Source organism: Heptranchias perlo, chromosome 35, assembly GCF_035084215.1.
Source record: "Heptranchias perlo isolate sHepPer1 chromosome 35, sHepPer1.hap1, whole genome shotgun sequence".
NCBI lineage: Eukaryota > Metazoa > Chordata > Chondrichthyes > Hexanchiformes > Hexanchidae > Heptranchias > Heptranchias perlo.
In genome coordinates, this window is record NC_090359.1 from 17,249,422 (window position 1) to 17,270,131 (window position 20,710).

Consider the following 20,710-nt stretch of genomic DNA (forward strand, 5'->3'; position numbering starts at 1 on the left):
TCCTTCCAAGGTACAACCAGGGACATCGCCGACGTCTCTCAGCCGACTGCACAAAAGAGCCCTGCAAATACACCGACACCCACTCTGCAGTGACACAATGGGTGGCATCAGTTGTGGGTCTTCATAGTGATCCTCAGGAAAGGGCATTATTGCACAAACCAGACAAGATTCGCGAAGACATGGCAGCAGTGGTGCCAATATAATATGTGATGTGAGTTGCTCAGAAATTAAATATAAGTAACAACCGTGACAAACCCTCAAACACCCTTGTGCATCCCCTTCATGCTCACGACACGTTTGCCTTACGCTGCCTACTGCACATATGTGATGCATGCCCTGTGGCTGCAGCACAGGTAGTGGCAGGTTGAGTGAGGCTGACCGTGAAAGAGATGCACGAGAGGATGAGTATGAGATAGAGCCATGAGATTGTATGAGGATTGGGTTGAGTGGTAGTGGCGGGATGAGTACTGGCGAGGTGAGTAGGTGCAGGTAAGATGAGGATGAGGTTTGAGTGGGTATGAGGGGTGATGTGACAGAGTAGTGTTGGCTGTGCAGGAGGTGTGGGCGGTGATGGGCGGTGATGTGGCAGATGGAGTGTAGGGGAATGAGTAAGTGTACTCACTTTGGCTGACCTACTGAGGTCATTGGAGCGCCTCCTGCACTGTATGCAGGTGGGCGATATGTTGGTGGTGCTGGTGACCTCCTCTGCCACCTCGAGCCAGGCCTTCATGGTGGCAGAGGCAGGCCGCTTCCTCCCGCCCGCCGGGGGTTTGGGGGGGGGGGGGGGGAGAGGGGAAGATCTCTGTCCTCCCCCTCCACCACACCCCATGTATTGATACCTGGAGTGAGGCATCATTAAACTGGGAGCAGCCTTCCCCCTGGGCTGCTCCATGCTGTAATTTTTTCTGTTTGTTGCAGCATCTGTCAGTGGAGGACTGCCCCTTTAAATAGAGCTCCTCCAGCTGACGGATCTGACTGTGCATGCGCAGTCCGCCCGACGCGCAGACCAGCAGTGGGGAACCCGGAAGACCAGGTAAGTGGATCCATTTATGCTCCAATCGCGTGGGGAGCTGACTGATTTCACCGGGCGCGTTACCAACGTGCCCGATAGCCCCCCCACCGAGAACCCGCAGCCCTGGTAACACCGGGCCCAATGTATTTGGATTAGATGTCAATTATCTTCAATCTGTTTTTTTCTGGTTATCAACCCTCCTGTCAGTGGAAACAATTTCTCCTTATTTACTCAAAGGTCAGTTTATTTTTTAAACTTACCTCAGTGTGTCTTGCAGGCTTCTCGACAGGTTCCCCCTGTGGGGTGGCCTCCCTGCTCAGAAGTGGGTTAAATTTCAGGGGTTATGATGTGATCGAGGAGTCCAGCGGGAGACTCGTTAAAAGCCAAGATGAGTGGCGTTAAAACGGCCGATTGACGGGAATGGAGCAGGAAATGGAGCTGCTCCATTTTAACTGCTCCTGCGATCAGGGAGAGTTAAAATCACCCTGTTTCACATTGCATGATAGTCCACATGTGTCACTGGAGGGAAAGCGATAACTGCAAGTTATTCTTGCAGGTGTTATGAATGAGTTCGGGTCTATTAGTAACTATTCACCACATTACTAGTCAATGAAACAATTCATTACTTTGCTTTTAAGTCATACTCCATCTAAAACAAGAGTACGTTTTAATATCTGCGTCTGTCTCTCCCATGTCTGTCTCTTTCGCTCTCTCTCTCTCCCCGTCTGTCTCTCCCGTGTCTCCGTCTGTGTCTCCTGTCACTCACACATATATTGTGGGGAAAGGCCTGTCGCAATTAAGCCTCAGGCCCTCTCCATCCAAAATAGTGCCACAGTATTTGCCACCTTTTCTGAGGGTGCCTCTGTGTATAAATGTACCAAGGATCACATGCCAGGCACTGTACTTACGTGGCACATCATCCGTTCTCATTATAATGGACACATTTCAGCTTTAATGTGTAAGGTACAGGGAGAAATATGTGTTGCTTAATCACCCCTCTGCACCAACAATGTTTCAGTGAGTGATGGGGAGATGGGCTGAGATTTATAAATAGACTTGCAGTACATTCTCTCCCTCTCTCTGGTGTATAAGAGAAATGAGTCACAGTGACAGGAGCAGAAAACTGCTTGGATAGAGGATCTGACACAACACATTAAAGCTGGCGATGACTGGTGTGACAGGATTGTAAATTTAAAGGGACATCACCATTTGGCTGGAGAGTTTTTAAGGGAAACGCGACTCCTCGAAGAGTTCATTTCTACCTGCCTGATACGTTGGCTGCGGTGGACAATTTTCTCCGTGTGGACAATATATTTGCTGAATTGTAAACTTTTTCACAGTGATTAACACTGAGCCTCGGTCATTTCTATATCTGAGGCCGTTTCTCCCCTTCTCTGGGTCTTAGACCTCCACCATTGCTGGTCTGAATCCAGCCACGAGAAGAGGGTGTAAGAGCAACCTGGGCAATTCTCCCTTGATCTCCCCCCCACCACCTGTGGAGAGTCCCTGCCTCCCTGGCTTTGCTTGGTATTTTCCCCAGTGATAAGGTCGGGTTTAGAAACATTGCAGGTGGGTGAAAACCCGTATCTTACTGCTTTTAAATTCAATTATAATTTTTATCCCTCAACCAACATCACTAAAACAGATGATCTGGTCATTATCACATTGCTGTTTGTGGGACCTTGCTGTGTTCAATGTACTGCCGTGTTTCCTACAGTAAAGCAGCAACTACACTTCAAAAGTACTTAATTGGTAGAGGAACCACCGAGGGAACAGGTTATTTTAGATCTCGTATTGTGTAATGAGACAGGGTTACTTAGTAAACTTATAGTAATGGATTCTCTGGGGGAGAGTGAACATAATATGATAGAATTTCATATTCAGTTTGAGCGTGATGTGGTTAAATCCGAAACTAGGGTCTTAAATATAAATAAAGCCAATTCTGTAGGTTTGACGGGCGAGTTGGCTGAGGTAGATTGGGAAATTGGATTAAAAGATATAACGGTAGACAAACAATGGCAAATATTTAAAGAAATAATTCATAATTCTCAACTAATATACATTCCCTTGAGTAATAAAACTCCACGGGAAAAGTGTGGCTAATTAGAGAATTTAAGGATAACATTAGATTAAAAGAAGAGGCTTACAATGTAGTCAAAAAGCGTAGTTAGCCTGAGGATTGGGAGGGATTTAGAAATCAGCAAAGGATGACCAAAAATTCATAAAGAGGGAGAAAATTGAATCTGACAGAAAACCAACAAGAAATATAAAAAAACAGATTGTAAGAGTTCCCACAAGTATGTGAAAAGGAAGAGATGAGTGAAAATAATCGTGGGTCCCTTGGAGGCAGAGACAGAAGAAATTATAATGGGGAGTAAGGAAATGGCAGAGATGTTAAACAAATATTTGATATCTGTCTTCAAAGTAGAAGACACAAAAAACATACCGGAAACAGTGGGGAACCAAGGGTTGAATGCGAGTGAGGAACTTAAAGTAATTAATATTAGTAAAGAAAAAATACTGGAGAAATTAATGGGACTAAAAGCCGAGAAACCCCCTGGACCTGATGGCCGACATCCTCGGGTTTTAAAAGAGGTGACTGCAGAGATAGTGGATGCATTGGTTGTGATCTTACAGAATTCCCCAGATTCCAGAATGGTCCTCGTGGATTGCAAGGCAGCAAATGTAACCCCGCCATTTAAGAAAGGAGTGAGAGAGAAAAGAGGGAACTATCGGCTAGTTAACTTGACATCAATAGTAGGGAAAATGCTAGAATGTATTATTAAGGACGTAGTAAAAGGGCACCTCGAAAATCATAATATGATTAGGCAGAGTCATACTTTTTAATCTTCGAATCGTAGAATCAAAGAAAGATTACAGCACGGAAGGAGGCCATTCGGCCCATCCAGTCCACGCCGGCTCCATCCAAGAGCAATCCAACTAGTCCCATTCCCCCGTCCTATCCCCATAGCCCTGAAATTTTTTTACTTTCAAGTACTTATCCAGTCTCCTTTTAAAGGTCATGATTGAATCTGCCTCCACCACCCCCTCAGGCAGCACATTCCAGATCATAACCACTCGCTGTGTAAAAAAGTTTTACATCATATCACCTTCGGTTCTTTTGCCAATCACCTCAAGTCTATGCCCTCTGGTTCTTGACCCTTCCGCCAATGGGAACAGTTTCTCTCTATCTACTCTGTCTAGACCCTTCATGATTTTGAACACCTCTATCAAATATGCTCTCAACCTTTTCTGTTCCAAAGAGAACAACCCGAGCCTCTCCAGTCCATCCATGTAAGAAAAGTCCATTATCCCTGGAATCATTCCAGTAAATCTCTTCTGTACCCTCTCTGTGGCCTTCACATCTTCCCAGAACGGCACACAATATTCCAGTTGTGGCCAAACCAGTGTTTTATAAAGGTTTATTATGATTTCCTTACTTTTGTACTCTATGGGCTCGATTTTACCGTCGGGTTTCCTGTGGGTTTCCACCGGGGGGGCTCCGAAAATCCCGATATCCAGTCACGTGACGGGAACCCGCCACGATCCCGCCCACTTCCGGGTTCCCCGATGACGTGCGGGGGTGCGTGCGTGGGAATCCCGCAGGCAATTAAAGCCAGCGGGATGCCACTTGAGGTTATTTATTTCGCTTGTTCAGGTCATTAACTGACCTGATTGAGGGACTGTGTGTGATTTTGGGGAACATGGGACTGTTTCACACACTGGGGGAAACAGTCCTCGTTGAACTGGACGTGTTGCAGCTGTCAGCCTGTGGCAGCTGCAAAGGTCCATTTGACAGGTGGGGGGGGGGGGGGGGGGGGGGGGAGACCCTCACCCATTGCAGAAGGCCGCTCTGTCATTTGGGACAAAGTGTGGCCTCCACCACCCCCCTCCGGACGGTCAAAGTCACCAACCTGCACACTCACCCCGGGGTCCGGAGACATGTGCCGACCTTGCGGACCCCCTCAGATGTACATATTGCGGATGGGGGCCGCTGTAGCTGCAGTCATGACCCCCTCGGAGGGCGAACAGCATCACCAGCCTCGCCATCCACGCCGTCCACCTCTGACACGTGGAGCTCCACAACAGAGTGCTGTGACACATCCACCTGTACAGCAGGAGGGAGGGCTACCGCAGAGAGAGACGCGTCGCAGAGGGCACTACCCTCGCCACAGGGTCCACAGACCGAGGCGCAGCTCCCCGGACCTCTCCGAGCAGCAGTGCACACGGAGGCGCAGATTCACTCGACATGTAGTCGTGGAGATCTGCAGGCTCTTTCATGCCGAGCTGCTCCTGGCTGGCCCCAGCACCATCTGCTTACCTGTCGCTGCCAAAGTCACCACTGCCCTCCACAACTTCTCCTCCGCATCCTTCCAGGGTGCAGCCGGGTACACCGCCGATGTCTCTCAGTCGTCTGCGCGGAAGAGCCCTGCAAATACACCTGCACCTACTCTGCAGTAACACAATGGGTGGCATCAGTGGTGGGTCCTCATAGTGATACCCAGGAGCGGGCATTATTGGACACAACAGACAGGATTCGCGGAGACATGGCAGTGGTGGTGCCAATATAATGTGTGATGTTTGTTGCTCTGAAATTCAATATAGGTAACACCCATGGCAAACCCTCAGACACCCTTGTGCATCCCCTTCATGCTCACGACACGTTTGCCGTACGCTGCCGACTGCACATATGCGATGCATGCCCTGTGGCTGCAGCACAGATGGTGGCAGGTTGAGTGAGGCTGGCCGTGAGAGAGATGCACGAGAGGGTGAGTATGGGATAGAGCCATGAGATTGTATGAGGATTGGGTTGCGTGTTAGTGGCGGGTGAGTACTGGCGAGGTGAGTAGGTGCAGGTAAGATGAGGATGGGGTTTGAGTGGGTATGAGGGGTGATGTGACAGAGTAGTGTTGGCGGTGCCGAAGGAGATGTGGGGTGGGGGCAGTGTTGTGGCAGACGGAGTGTAGGGGAAAGACTATGTACTCTCACTGTGGCTGACCTACTGAGGTCATTGAAGCGCCTCCTGCACTGTATGCAGGTGGGCGATATGTTGATGGTGCAGGTGACCCCCTCTGCCACCTCGAGCCAGGCCTTCTTGGTGGCAGAGGCAGGCCGCTTCCTCCCGCCCGCCGGGTGGAAGATCTCTGTCCTCCCCCTCCTCCTCACCCCATCTGATGATACCTGGGGTGAGGCATCATTAAACTGGGAGCAGCCTTCCCCCTGGGCTGCTCCATGCTCTAATTTGTTCCATTGGTTGCAGCATCTGTCAGTGGAGGACTGCCCCTTTAACTAGAGAGCCTCCAGCTGACAGATCGTACTGCGCATGCGCAGCCCGCCCGACGCGCAGACCAGCAGCGCGGAGTCCTGAGGAGCAGGTAAGTGATTCCAATTAGTGCATTGCCTGCTACGATCGCGCGGGCAGCCCACTAATTTCACCGGGCGCGGAGGCCACGCACCCGAAACCCAACCCGCCGGAAACCCGCAGGCCTGCTAATATCAGGCCCTATGCCTCTATTTATAAAGCCCAGGATCCCGACCACTTTTTTAACCGCTTTCTCAACCTGCCCTGCCACCTTCAACGATTTGTGCACATATACCCCCAGATCTCACTGTTCCAGCACCCCTTTTAGAATTGTGCCCTCTAGTTTGTATTGCCTCTCCACTTTCTTGCTACTGAAATATATCACTTCACATTTATCTGGTTTAAATTTCATCTGCCACGTGTCCGTCCATGCCATCAGCCTGTCTATATCCTCTTGAAGTCTATCACTATCCTCCTCACTGCACACTACCCTTCCAAGTCTCGTGTCATCTGCAAATTTGAAATTGTGCCCTGTACACCCAAGTCCAAGTCCTTAATATATATCAAGAAAAGCAGTGGTCCCAGCACCGACCCCTGGGGAACACCACTGTGCATCTCCCTCCAGTCCGAAAAACAACCGATCACCACTACTCTCTGTTTCCTGTCATTTCGCCAATTCTGTATCCATGTTGTTATTGCCCCCTTTATTCCATGGGCCGCAACCTCGATGACAAGCCTACCATGTGGCACTTTATTAAACGCCTTTGGAACGTCCGTATACACAAAGTCAACCACATTGCCCTCATCTACACTCTCTGTTACCTCATCAAAAAACTCCATCAGGTTAGTTAAACACGATTTGCCTGTAACAAATCCATGCTGGCTTTCCCGAATCAATCCACATTCGTCCAGTATTATCGTTTCCAGAAGTTTCCCCACCACCGAGGTTAAACTGACTGGCCTATTGTTGCTGGGTTTATCCTTACACCCTTTTTTGAACAAGGGTGTAACATTTGCAAATCTCCAATCCTCTGGCACCACTCCCATGTCCAAGGATGTCTGGAAGATTATGGCCAGTACCTCTGCAATTTCCCCCCTTACTTCCTTCAGCATCCTCGGGTGTATCCCATCCAGACCAGGTGACTTATCTACTTTAAGTACAGCTAGCCATTCTAGTACCTCTTCTTTATCAATTTTTAGCCCATCAGTATCTTAACGATATCTTCCTTTACCGAGACTCTGGCAGTATCTTCTTCCTTGGTAAAGACAGATGCAAAGTGCTCATTTAATATCTCAGCCATGCCCACTGCCTCCATGAGTAGATCTCCTTTATGGTCCATAATCAGCCCCACCCCTCCTCTTACTACCTGTTTACTGTTAACATGTCTGTAGGAGACTTTTGGATTCCCTTTTATATTGGTCGCGAGTCAATTCTCATATTCTCTTTGCTCCTCTTATTTCCTTTTTCACTTCCCCTCTGAACTTTCTATATTCTGCCTGGTTCTCACTTGTGTTATCGACCTGACACCTGTCATACACCGCTTTTTTCCGCTTCATCTTACTCTCTATCTCCTTTGTCATCCAGGGAGCTCTGGCTTTAGTTGCCCTACCTTTCTCCCTCGTTGGAATGTACCTTGTCTGGACCTGAATCATCTCCTCTTTAAAGGCTGCCCACTGTTCAATTACAGTTTTGCCTGCCAATCTATGATTCCAATTTACCCGGGCCAGATCTGTTCTCATCCCACTGTAATAGGCCCTCCTCCAGTAAGGGATGGACTGCAGACAGAGTGATCTAGAGACAGGGCAAAACGTGGGGATTCTGGAGCACCCAAGGATCTAACCTTGGCCTCCTATGTCTCATCTACATGCTGCCCCTTGGCGACATCATCCGAAAACACAATGTCAGGTTCCACATGTACGCTGACGACGCCCAGCTCTACCTCACCACTACCTCCCTCAAACCCTCCACTGTCTCTGATTTTTCACATTGCTTGTCCAACATTCAGTACTGGATGAGCAGCAATTTCCTCCAACTAAATATTGCAAAGATCGAAGCCATTGTCTTCGGGCCCCACCACAAACACCGTTCCCGAGCCACCGACTCCATCCCTCTCCCCGGTCACTGTCTGAGGCTGAACCAGACCATTCATAACCTTGGCGTCCTATTTGACCCTGGGATGAGTTTCCGACCACATATCTGCTCTGTCACGAAGTCCATCTACTTCCTCCTCCATAACATCACCCGTCTCCGTCCCTGCCTCAGCTCATCTGCTGCTGAAACCCGCATCCATGCCTTTGTTATCTCTAGACTTGACTATTCCAATACTCTCCTGGCCGGCCTCCCGTCTTCCATCCTCCATAAACTTCAGCTCGTCCAAAACTCCCGTATTTTATCTCGCACCAAGTCCCGTTCACCCATCACTCCTGTGCTCGCTGACCTACATTCATTCCCGGTCCAGCAACACCTCAATTTTAAAATTCTCATCCTTCATTTCAAAACTCTCCATGACCCTCGCTCCTGCCTATCTCTGTAACCTCCTCCAGCCCTACAACCCTCCGAGAACTCTGCGCTCTCCAATTCTGGCCTCTTGTGCATCCCCGATTTTAATCGTTCCACCATTGGCGGCTGTGCCTTCGGCTGCCTCGATCCTAAGCTCTGGAATTCCTTCCCTAAACTTCTTCATCTCTCCACCTCTCTTCCTTTAAGACGCTCCTTAAGCCTAACTCTTTGGCCAAGCTTTTGGTCACCCGTCCTAATATCTCTTTATGTGGCTCGGTGAAAAATTCTGTTTGATAATCACTCCTGTGAAGCACCTTAGGATGTTTTACTGCATTAAAGGCGATATTGGCCAAGGTGCTTACCCCGAGGAAGGGAGGAACCATCACAGGCCGAGTGTCACTGGGCAGCTGTCCGACAACTCCAAGCGGCTGATTAGATTCGAGAATCTGTCACTGGAATACAATAGGACTATTTTTGAGCAAACGGTTATATTTAATTTGAATATATTTGTCATTAATGGCATTTGATTGATTTACTTTAACATTAAATTGTTCTTTTCTTTCCACTCTTTATGTGGATTCATTCACAATATCAGCTGCCAACTCCAGTTTGTGAGGGATATCAAGGACAACACTAAAGGTTTTTACAAGTATATTAAGAAAAAGAAGGTGACTCAGAGTAATGTGGCCCCTTAAAGACAGACGCAGGGGATTATAGTAATTGAAAGGGAGAGAGGGTGAAGAATTCGAAAAATTTGTGCAGGAGAACTTTCTTAATTAGTATATTTCTGGCCCAACAAGGGAGGAAGCAACGCTGGATCTAGTTTTAGGGAATGATGTAAGGCAAGTGGAGTGTATTTCAGTGGGGGAACATCTGGGTAATAGTGATCATAATATAATTTGGTTTGAAGCAGTTACGGAAAGGGACAAAGAAAAATCAAAGGTGAAAATATTCAACTGAAAGGGAGCCAATTTCAGTGATTTGAGAAGGGATCGAGCACAAGTGGACTGGAAACAAAGACTGGACAAAAAAAAACAGTAAATGAGCAATGGCAGGTCTTCAAGGTGGAGGTAGTTCGGGTATAAACCAAGGATTTTCCCATAAGGAGGAAAGATACGGCATCCAAAGCTCGAGCTCCCTGAATGACAAAGGAAATAGAGCTTAAAATAAAACAGAAACAGGTTTATGACCACTGTCAGGTACAGAATACAGTACAAAACCAGGAGAGTGTGCAGGGAGAAATTGAAAAGGATATAGGAAGGGCAAAGAGAGAATATGAGAAAAGATTAGCGGGTGACATAAATGGGAACCCAAAAATCTTTTATAAAAATATAAAAAGTAAAAGGATAAAAGGAATGGTGGGGCTGATTAGGGACAAAATACGAAATCTGCTTGTGGAGGCAGAGGGCATGACTGAGGTACTGAATGAGGACTTTGCATTTGTCTTCACAAAAGAAGAGGATGAAGTTAATGTCGCAGTAGAGGAGGAGGGAGTAGAGATATTGGATAGGATCAAAATAGATAGAAAGGAGGTGCTAAATAGGTTGGCATCACTCAAAGTGAACAAGTCCCCCGGTCCAGGTGGGATGCATCCCAGGCTGCTGAGGGAAGCAAGGGTGGAGATAGCAGAAGTTCTGACCACAATCTATCAATCCTCCTTGGATGTGGAAGTGGTGCCAGAGGACTGGAGGATTGCAAATATTACACCCCTGTTCAAAAAAGGGGAGAGGGATAAAACTGGTAACTACGGGCCAGTCAGTCTAATATCAGTGGTGGGAAAACTACGAGAGACCATTGTCAAGGACAAAATTAATTCTCACTTGGAGAGGCATGGGTTAACAAGGAACAGCCAGCACGGATTTCTTAAAGACAAATCATGTCTGACTAACCTGATTGAATTCTTTGATGAAGTAACAGAGAGTGTTGATGAAGGTAGTGCAGTAGCTGTTGTATATATGGACTTTCAGAAGGCATTTGACAAAGTACCACATAACAGACTTATTTGGAAAACAGAAGCACATGGGATTAAAGGGACGGTGGTAACTTGGGTACATAATTGGCTAAGGGATGGGAGGCAGAGAGTTGTGGTGAATGGATGTTTTTCTGACTGGAGAGAAGTATGCAGTGGGGTCCCCCAGGGGTCGGTATTAGGACCATTGCTTTTCTTGTTATATCAAAATGACCTGGATTTGGGTTTCGGGACCACAATTTCAAAGTTTGCGACCGATACAGGACTTAGCAACGTAGTAAATAGTGAGGAGGATAGTAGCAGATTTCAGGAGGACATAGACAGACTGGTAAAATGGGCAGACACAGGGCAGATGCAATTTAAGACGGAGAAGTGTGAAGTGATGCACTTTGGGAGGAACAACATGGAGAGGCAGTATAATCTAAATGGGACTATTTTGAGGGGAGTGCAAGAGCAGAGGGACCTGGGGTACATCGTCACAAATCTTTGAAGGTGGCAGGGCAAGTTGATAAGATGGTTAAGAAAGGGTATGGGAAACTTGGCTTTGTAAATAGGGGCATTGAATACAAAAACGAGGAAGTCATGCTAAACCTTTACAAATCACTGGTTAGGCCTCAGCTGGAGTATTGTGTATAATTCTGGGCACCGCACTTTAGGAAGGATGTCAAGGTCATGGAGAGGGTACAGAGGAGGTTTAACAGGATGGTACAAGGGATGAGGGACATCAGTTATGTGGAGAGGTTGGAGAAGCTGGGATTGTTCTCCTTGGAGCCGGGGATAAGGGGAGATTTAATGGAGGTGTTAAAATCAAGAGGGGTTTTGATAGCGAGTTGGGAGAAACTGTTTCCTCTGGCAAGTGGGTCGGTAACCAGAGGTCATAGATTTAAAATAATTGGCAAAAGATCGAGAGGGGAAATGAGGAGAAGTTTTTTTTCATACAGAGAGTTGTTAAGATCTGAAACGCACTCCCTGAAAGGGTGGTGGAATCAGATTCCATGGGAATTTTGAAGGGCAATTGGACATGTACTTGAAGAGGACTAATATGCAGGGTTATGGGGAAAGAGCTGGAGTGTGGGACTAAATTGGACAGCTCTTTCAAAGAGCTGACACAGGGATGATGGGTCGAATGGCCTCCTTCTGTGCTGTAAGTTTCTATGAAAAGTGAGTAAAACACTGTGAGGGAGTCTCGGAGAGCCCGCGTGGGAGAGAGGGAGGGAGACTCGGAGAGCCCGCGTGGGAGAGAGGGAGGGAGTCTCGGAGAGCCCGCGTGGGAGAGAGGGAGGGAGTCTCGGAGAGCCCGCGTGGGAGAGAGGGAGGGAGTCTCGGAGAGCCCGCGTGGGAGAGAGGGAGGGAGTCTCGGAGAGCCCGCGTGGGAGAGAGGGAGGGAGTCTCGGACAGCCCGCGTGGGAGAGAGGGAGGGAGTCTCGGAGAGCCCGCGTGGGAGAGAGGGAGGGAGTCTCGGAGAGCCCGCGTGGAAGAGAGGGAGGGAGTCTCGGAGAGCCCGCGTGGGAGAGTTTGAGAGGTCGGGTGGGAGGGAGAGAGAGTTTGTTCGAAGGGGAAAGAGAATATGGGAGACAGGGTTTGCAAGAAGGGGAAAGAGAATATGGGAGACAGGGAAGAGAAACAGTCTGTGTGTAAGACAGAGAGGAAAGGGGAAGAGAGTCTGTTTGTGCATGAGAAGTAAGGGATAGAAATGAGAAGTTGGAGAGAAATAAGAGAGAAAGAGAGAGAATGGATAAAGGACAGAAAACTGGGAGTTGTGATTAACAGATGTTTCTTGCATTGGAAGGATTTAAACAGTGGTGATCCCCGGGGTCAGTGTTGACACCATTGCTTTTCTCAATATCTGTGGATAGAAATGATCTGGACCTGGGTGCAGGGGGCAGAATATCAAAATTTGCAGCTGCCACAAAGATAAGGAGTGAGATTAACCATGAAGAGGATTGTCAACAACTTCAGGAGGAGGCAGACAGGTGAGCAGTTTGGGCAGGTAGATGTCAGATGGAATTTAATGGGGAGAGATGTGAGGTGAGGAGAATAAGGAGAGGAAATAGACACTATACCGTAAAACTGTAAAAGGAGTAGAGGAGCAGAGAGATTTAGGGATTCAGATACACAAATCTTTAAAAGTGGGAGGACAAGTTGATAAAGCTGTTTTGCAAAACCCCCATGGGATCCTAGGATTAAAAAATAGGAGCATAGAGTATAAAAGGAAAGAGTTAATGCTACACCTGGACAAATCATGGGTCAGGCCACAGTCAGAATATTGTGTCCAGTTTTTGGTGCATTACTTTAGTAAGAATGTCACGGCCATGGAGAGGGGCAGAAGAGATTCACTAAGATGATCTCAAGGATGAGAGTCTTGACATAACTTTTCATGAGAGCAGAGAAGTTTAAATAAGATCAGAGAGTGGGGATCAAAATTATGAGGGGGTTTTGATAAAGTAAATGAGGGAAAACTATTTCCACTAGTACGGGTACGGGAGCACAGTGGTTATGTTGCTGGACTAGTAATCCTAGAGGCTCGGACTAATATTCCGGAGTCATGAGATCAAATCCACGGCAGCTGGAGAATTAAATTCAATTAATTAAATAAAATCTGGAATTTTAAAAAAACTGGTATCAGTAATGGTGGCCATGAAACTACCGGATTGTCGTAAAGACCCATCTGGTTCACTGATGTCCTTCAGGGAAGGAAACCTGCCGTCCTTACCCGGTCTGGCCTATATGTGACTCCAGACCGACAGCAATGCGGCTGATTCTTAATCGCCCTCTGAAATGGCCCAGCAAGCCACTCAATTGTTCCAGATAGTTGGCACACCACCACCCTCTCAAGGGCAACTGGGAAGGGTAATAAATGCTGGCCTTGCCAGCGACGCCCACATCCCAGTTCGTGAGTCGGTAACTGGAGGGCATCAAATTAAGAGAGGTTGGTTTTCTTTTTGATGCAGAGGGTTGTTAGGACAATGGAATGTCCGACCAGAAACAATGAGGGAAGCAGAATTTAAAAGGGAAGTGAATCAATATCTGAAGAAGAAAATCTTGAAAGATCTTGAAAGGCCTTCGATGAGGTACCGCATAGTAGACTCATGACCAAGGTCAGAGCTTGTGGAGTCAGGGGACAGGTCGCAGAATGGATAGCAAGCTGATAACAAAACAGAAAACAGAGAGCAGGGGTTAAAGAGAGTCACTCAGACTGGGAAAAGGTGGGAAGTGGTGTTCCACAGGGATCGGTGCTGGGAACACTGTTGTTCACCATTTGCATCAACGGTTTGGACTTGGGAATCGGAAGTACAATTTCAAAATTTGCGGACAACACCAAATTGAGGGATATCGTTAATACTGAAGAGGACTGCGACAAAATACAGGAAGACATGAATAAACTTGCAGAATGGGCGTGTAATTGGCAAATGAATTTCAATATAGATGAGTGTGAGGTGGTAGAAATTTAGTTGGAAGAATAAGGAGGCCACATACTTCCTGGATAATAAGAGTCCAAATGGGATAGAGGAGCAAAGTGGGGTCCAGGGGTACAGATACACAAATCATTAAATGTAGTGACTCAGGTTCATAAGGCCATAAAAAAGCAAACAAAGCACTGGGGTTCATTTCCAGAGGAATAGAACTTGTCTAGCACCTTGGTTAGACCACACCGAGTACTGTCCACAGTTCTGGTCTCCATGTTACAAAAAGGATGTAGAGCCACTGGAGAAGGTGCAAAAAAGATTGACAAGGATGATACCAGAACTGAGAGATTATAACTGTCAGGATAGATTGAACAGGCTGGGGCTCTTTTCTCTAGAAAAGAGAAGGCTGAGGGGTGACCTGATAGAGATCTTTAAAATTATGAGGGAGTTTGATAGGGTCGACATAGATGTGTTTCCACTTGTGGGGGAGACCAGAACTATGGGCCATGAATGGAAGATAGTCACTAATAAATCCAGTAAGGAATTCAGGAGGAACTTATTTACCCAGAGAGTGGTTAGAATGTGGAACTTGCTAACACATGGAGTAATTGAGGCAAATAGCATAGATGCTTTTAAGGGGAAGCTGGATAAGTACATGAGGGAGAAAGGAACAGAAGGATATACGGATAGGGACAGATGAAGAGAGGTGTGAGGAGGCTCGTGTGGAGCATAAACACCAGCACAGACCAGTTGAGCCGAATGGCCTGTTTCTGTGCTGTAAATTCTATGTAATTCTAAATGGCCCATAAATACGGAGAACAAAAGCGGGCCCAGCACTGACCCCTGGGGTAACCACTTCCAACCCTTCTCCAATCTCAGCAACAGGTCCCCAGACAACTTTCTCCCCGCACTGTTCCATTTCCTTTTAAACGGCCCACCTGAACAGACTGGACATTACCCTGGGGATCCCCCAGTTACCTTCACACCGTTGCTCGCCATGTCCCTGATTTCACTTGACATCCTTCACAGTCTCATCGAATTGTCTTGGTGCCTCCCGGCCGTGTGAACATCGAAACAGGTTTCCAGTCAGCCTCAAGTATTTTCCAGCAGATTGTTTCAAATCCAGTGCGGTTTTCCTCAAAACTCCTGGAAGTTCAGGCACGAATTCTCCTGTGGAAGAAAGTCACATCGTGTTACGGGACGGAAGAATTAACGACCCTTCTGAAGTACTCAGTGTCGGCCTTGGCTCATTTGTAGCACTCTCTCACCCCTAGAATCATAAAGATTGAGGAATAAAGCTCCTCTCCAGAGACCTGAGCACAAAATCTTGGCTCACACTCCAGTGCAGTACTGAGGGAGTGCTGCACTGTCGGAGGGGCCGTCTTTTGTACGAGCCGTTAAACCAGTCTGGCCCCTCAGGTGCATGTAAAAGATCCCGCGACACCATTCGAAGAAGAGCAGGGGAGTTCTCTCCGGTGTCCTGGCCAATATTTAAGCCTCCACCAACACCTATAAACAGATTATCTGGTCATTTATCACATTGCTGTTTGTGGGATCTTGCTCTGCACAAAATGGCTGCCCACATGGCAACAGTGACCTCATTTCCAAAGCCCCCCATTGGCTGCGAGGCTTTGGGGCGTCCTGAGGATGTGACAGGCGCTGGAGAAATGCAAGTTCCCCCTCCCCGGGGCCGCCCTCCGCTCTAATCCCATTGCCCGTCTCTCGGTCCTGTCCCCGGGCTCGGGGACTCTCGGCCGGTCCAGGGCCCTTTAAGAGGGACGCGCCACACTGCGCATGTGCGCCGTTTATTTAAATCAAACCGCGCGATTCAAAGGAAAAGTGACGTCAGTTTCCGTCACAATAAAAACCGCTCGTTCTCAACCGAAAAAACGGAAAGTTTGTCTCGCGACACAACAGGAAGCGGTCACTGATCCGGCGGGTGATGTGCGCATGTGCGAACATTCTCCCAGAGTGCAGCGCGGCCTGTCTCACAGATGGGGCCTTTTCTCCGCCGCTCTGCATTGTGGGAGATCCGGCCGCCATGACGGGCCCGGGTCACCGAGTTCATCCAATCACAGGTGAAGCTTCCCGGATTGGTGGAACCGACAGAGTGCAGGTGGTCTGTGGAGCGAGAGAATCTCTGAGAAGAGGGGCAGCCAATTGGGGAAATCACAGGAGGTGGTGACCGGTCATAAACCCAATCGGTGAATGACGGATTGAACCAAGGAAAGGAATGAAGAAACTCGACTGGGACCTGTGGGAACAGGCGGACTAATAAATTTAACCCGTGTCCAGTTCAGGTCACCCCATTACAGGAAAGATGGGATTGCACCAGAGAGGGTCCAGAGGAGATTTACAAGGATGGTCCAGGACTGGAGAATTTTAGCTATGAGGAAGGATTGGATCGGCTGGAGTTGTTTTCATTGAAACAGAGGAGGCTGAGGGGGATTTAATTGAGGTGTTTAAATTATTGAGGGACAGACGAACTGCATCACTTCCAAAACAGCAGCTCACCACCACCTTCTCAAGGGCAATTTCGGATGGGCAATAAATTCTGGCCTTGCCAGCAAAGCCCACATCCCATGAACAAATTAAAAAAGGATATTAAGGTCCTATTTCCCTTAGCAGAGAGGCCAATAACCAGGGGGCATATATTTCAAGTAATTGGTAGAAGGATTAGAGGGGATCTGTGGATAATTTTTTTTCACCCAGAGGGTGGTGTGGGTTTGGACCTTACTGGCTGAAAGGGTGGTCGAGGCCGAAACCCACATCGCTTTTTAAAAATACTTGGATGTGCACTTGAAGTGCCGTCACCTGCAAGGCTGCGGACCAAGACCAAGAGTGCGATTAGGCTGGAGAGCTCTTTTTCAGCTGGCACTGACACAATGGGCCGAATAGCCTCCTTCTGTGCTGTAAATTTCTATCATTCTGTAACCCCTTGGGTCAAATGTGACATGGCAAAAGATACATGTTTATGGTTCAAAAAAAATCTTTACAGAGAGGGAAGGGACAATGTAGAGTTCTGCCCGACAGTGTTATTGACAGAGACTCCATGAATTATTTTAAACGGGAGTATAGAAACATAGAAAATAGGAGCAAGAGTAGGCCATTCAGCCCTTCGGGCCTGCTCCACCATTCAAAATGATCATGGCTGATCTTCTAACTCAGTATCCTGTTCCCGCTTTTCCCCCTTACCCCTTTACCATTAATAAATATATCTACCTCCTTCTTGAATACATCTAATGACTTGGCCTCCACTGCGTTCTGTGGTAGAGAATTCCACAGGTTCACCACCCTCTGAGTGAAGAAATTTCTCCTCATCTCTGTTCGAAATGGCATACCCCGTATCCTGAGACTGTGACCCCTGGTTCTGGACTCCCCAGCCATCGGGAACATCCTCCCTGCATCTAGTCCTGCTGGAATTTTATATGTTTTGATGAGATCACCTCTCATTCTTCTAAACTCTACTGAATATAGACCTCGTCGACCCAATCTCTCCTCATACGTCAGTCCTGCCATCCCAGGAATCAGTCCGGTAAACCTTCATTGCACTCCTTCCATGGCAAGGACATCCTTCCTCAGATAAGGAGACCAAAACTGCACACAATACTCCAGATGTTGTCTCACCAAGACCCGTATAACTGCAGTAAGACATCCCTGTTCCTATACTCAAATCCTCTTGCAATGAAGGCCAACATACCATTCGCCTTCCTAACTGTTTGCTGCACCTGAATGCTCGCTTTCAGCGACTGGCGGACAAGGACACCCAGGTCTCGTTGCACCTCCCCTTTTCCAAATCTATCTCCATTCAGATAATAATCTGCCTTTCTGTTTTTACAACCAAAGTGGATAACCTCACATTTATTCACGTTATATTGCATCTGCCATGTTCTTGCCCACTCACACAACTTGTCTAAATCACATTGGAACCTCTTTCCATCCTCCTCACAGCTCACATTCCACCCCAGCTTTGTGTCGTGTCCAGGGACCTTGGAACAGAGGAACATTAAATTGGATGAGGAGCAAGAGGAAAGTCACCTGTTTCTGTACTGTAAGATCCTAAGCTTCATTGAGAATGAATTCTTTAAGCATTCCTACATAGTATTTTTTTGCAACATTGTAAACAAAATCCCAAAGTAGTTCTCCTGGTGTCCTGGCCAGTATATCTAGTTTGTAAAGTCTCCCTGAAATGTTTACATGTAAATCAGACAACAGTCAGAAGAGGGTAGGATGGACCTACACTACACTTGAATGTATTGTCATCTATTGGGTTTAAAGTTTCCGAACACTATTTATCAATAGTGTGAGGAAGCTCAGAGTGAAAGTGAGGAGGGGCCATCTGACTGCAGTTTCCACTGGAAGAAAAATCACCTTCAGTGTGTACAGTGAGCAGAAATGAATTGCTATTGTTGAAAGTTCCCACTAACTTATTGTTATTCTACTTTAACAGAACAAGCCTGGATCTCCTGCTATGTTTAAACACTAAACTTCAGTGATTATAGCTTAAGTAAAATATTACCATGATTTGATTTAAATGGAGGCGTGGTCTCCACCTGCCAAAGAATGTTGTCTGAAGCGAGGGTGTTTACTGCTAACAGCTCCCATCCTGTTTAATAGACCCCCTGAATGTCTGATTTACCAAAAAGAAAAACCCAGCTCAGTAAAGTGAAACATTCTCTTATTAATCTGAAGAACATTTTATGAACAAATTTCAATATTTCAAAGTAAAGGGTGTCCCAGACATGGATTGGGCCCAATTCACTGTAAAGTTATAAAAACAGCCAGTTTAGCGACCAGGGGACATAACCTAAAAATTAGAATCAGGACTTTCAGGAGTGAAGTTAAGAGACACTTCTACACGCAAAGAGTGGGAGAAGTTAGGAACACTCTGCCACAAAGAGCAGTTGATGCTCGCTCAATTGTTAAATCTATTATCTCAGAATAAAATTTTGTTAACCGAAAGGTAAGTGATATGACGAAGGCAGGTATATGGAGTTATAGAGTCATAGAGTTATACAGCACGGATAGAGGCCCTTCGGCCCATCGTGTCCGCGCCGGCCATCAAGCCCAGTCTAATCTAATCCCATATTCCAGCATTTGGTCCGTAGCCTTGTATGCTATGGCATTTCAAGTGCTCATCCAAATGCTTCTTGAATGTTGTGAGGGTTCCTGCCTCCACAACCCTCTCAGGCAGTGAGTTCCAGACTCCAACCACCCTCTGGGTGAAAAAGTTCTTTCTCAAATCCCCTCTAAACCTCCCGCCTTTTACCTTGAATCTATGCCCCCTTGTTATAAAACCCTCAACGAAGGGAAAAAGCTCCTTCGTATCCATCCTATCTATGCCCCTCATAATTTTGTACACCTCAATCATGTCCCCCCTCAGCCTCCTCTGCTCCAAGGAAAACAAACCCAATCTTCCCAGTCTCTCTTCATAGCTGAAGCGCTCCAGCCCTGGTAACATCCTGGTGAATCTCCTCTGCACCCTCTCCAAATCGATCACATCCTTCCTGTAGTGCGGCGACCAGAACTGCACACAATACTCCAGCTGTGGCCTGACCAGTGTTTTATACAGCTCCATCATAACCTCCTTGCTCTTATATTCTATGCCTCGGCTAATAAAGGCAAGTATCCCATATGCCTTCTTTACCACCTTATCTACCTCTTCTGCTGCCTTCAGGGATCTGTGAACTTGCACACCAAGATCCCTCTGACCCTCTGTCTTGCCTAGGGTCTTCCCATTCATTGTGTATTTCCTTGCCTTGTTAGCCCCTCCAAAGTGCATCACCTCGCACTTTTCCGGGTTAAATTCCATTTGCCACTGTTCCGCCCATCTGACCAACCCATCGATATCGTCCTAAGACTGAGGCTATCCTCCTCGCTATTTACCACCCTACCAATTTTTGTATCATCAGCGAACTTACTGATCATACCTTTTACATTCATATCCATGTCGTTAATGTCGACCACAAACAGCAAGGGCCCCAGCACAGATCCCTGTGGTACCCCACTGGCCACAGGCTTCCAGTCACAAAAACAACCTTCGACCATCACCCTCTGCCTTCTGCCACTAAGCCAGTTTTGTATCCAAAGTGCCAAGGCACCCTGGATTCCATGGGCTCGTACCTTCTTGACCAGTCTCCTGTGGGGGACTTTATCGAAGGCCTTACTGAAATCCATGTATACCACATCCACTGCGTTACCCTCATCCACACGCCTAGTCACCCCCTCAAAAAATTCAATCAAATTAGTCAGACATGATCTTCCCTTGACAAAGCTATGTTGACTATCCCTGATTAATCCTTGCTTCTCCAAGTGGAGACTAATTTTGTCCTTCAGAATTTTTTCCAATAATTTTCCTACCACTGATGTTAGGCTCACTGGCCTGTAGTTCCCCGGTTTTTCCCTACTCCCCTTCTTGAATAATGGTACTACATTAGCGGTTCTCCAGTCCTCTGGCACATCCCCTGTGGCCAGAGAGGTTCTGAATTTATGTGTTACAGCCCCCGCAATCTCCTCCTTT

General features: G+C 47.2%; 1 long non-coding RNA gene across 1 annotated transcript in view; it reads right to left on the bottom strand.

Annotated features, from left to right (window-relative positions):
• LOC137302377 (uncharacterized) overlaps positions 1 to 15,999 on the bottom strand; it is a 34,422-nt gene extending 18,423 nt beyond the window's left edge. The window contains exons 1-2 of the long non-coding RNA XR_010958453.1: positions 15,169 to 15,999; positions 9,177 to 9,266 (exon numbers count right to left, since the gene is read on the bottom strand). This is a non-coding gene — a long non-coding RNA (uncharacterized lncRNA). The remainder of the gene's footprint in view (positions 1 to 9,176; positions 9,267 to 15,168) is intronic.
• Positions 16,000 to 20,710: the final 4,711 nt, after the last annotated feature.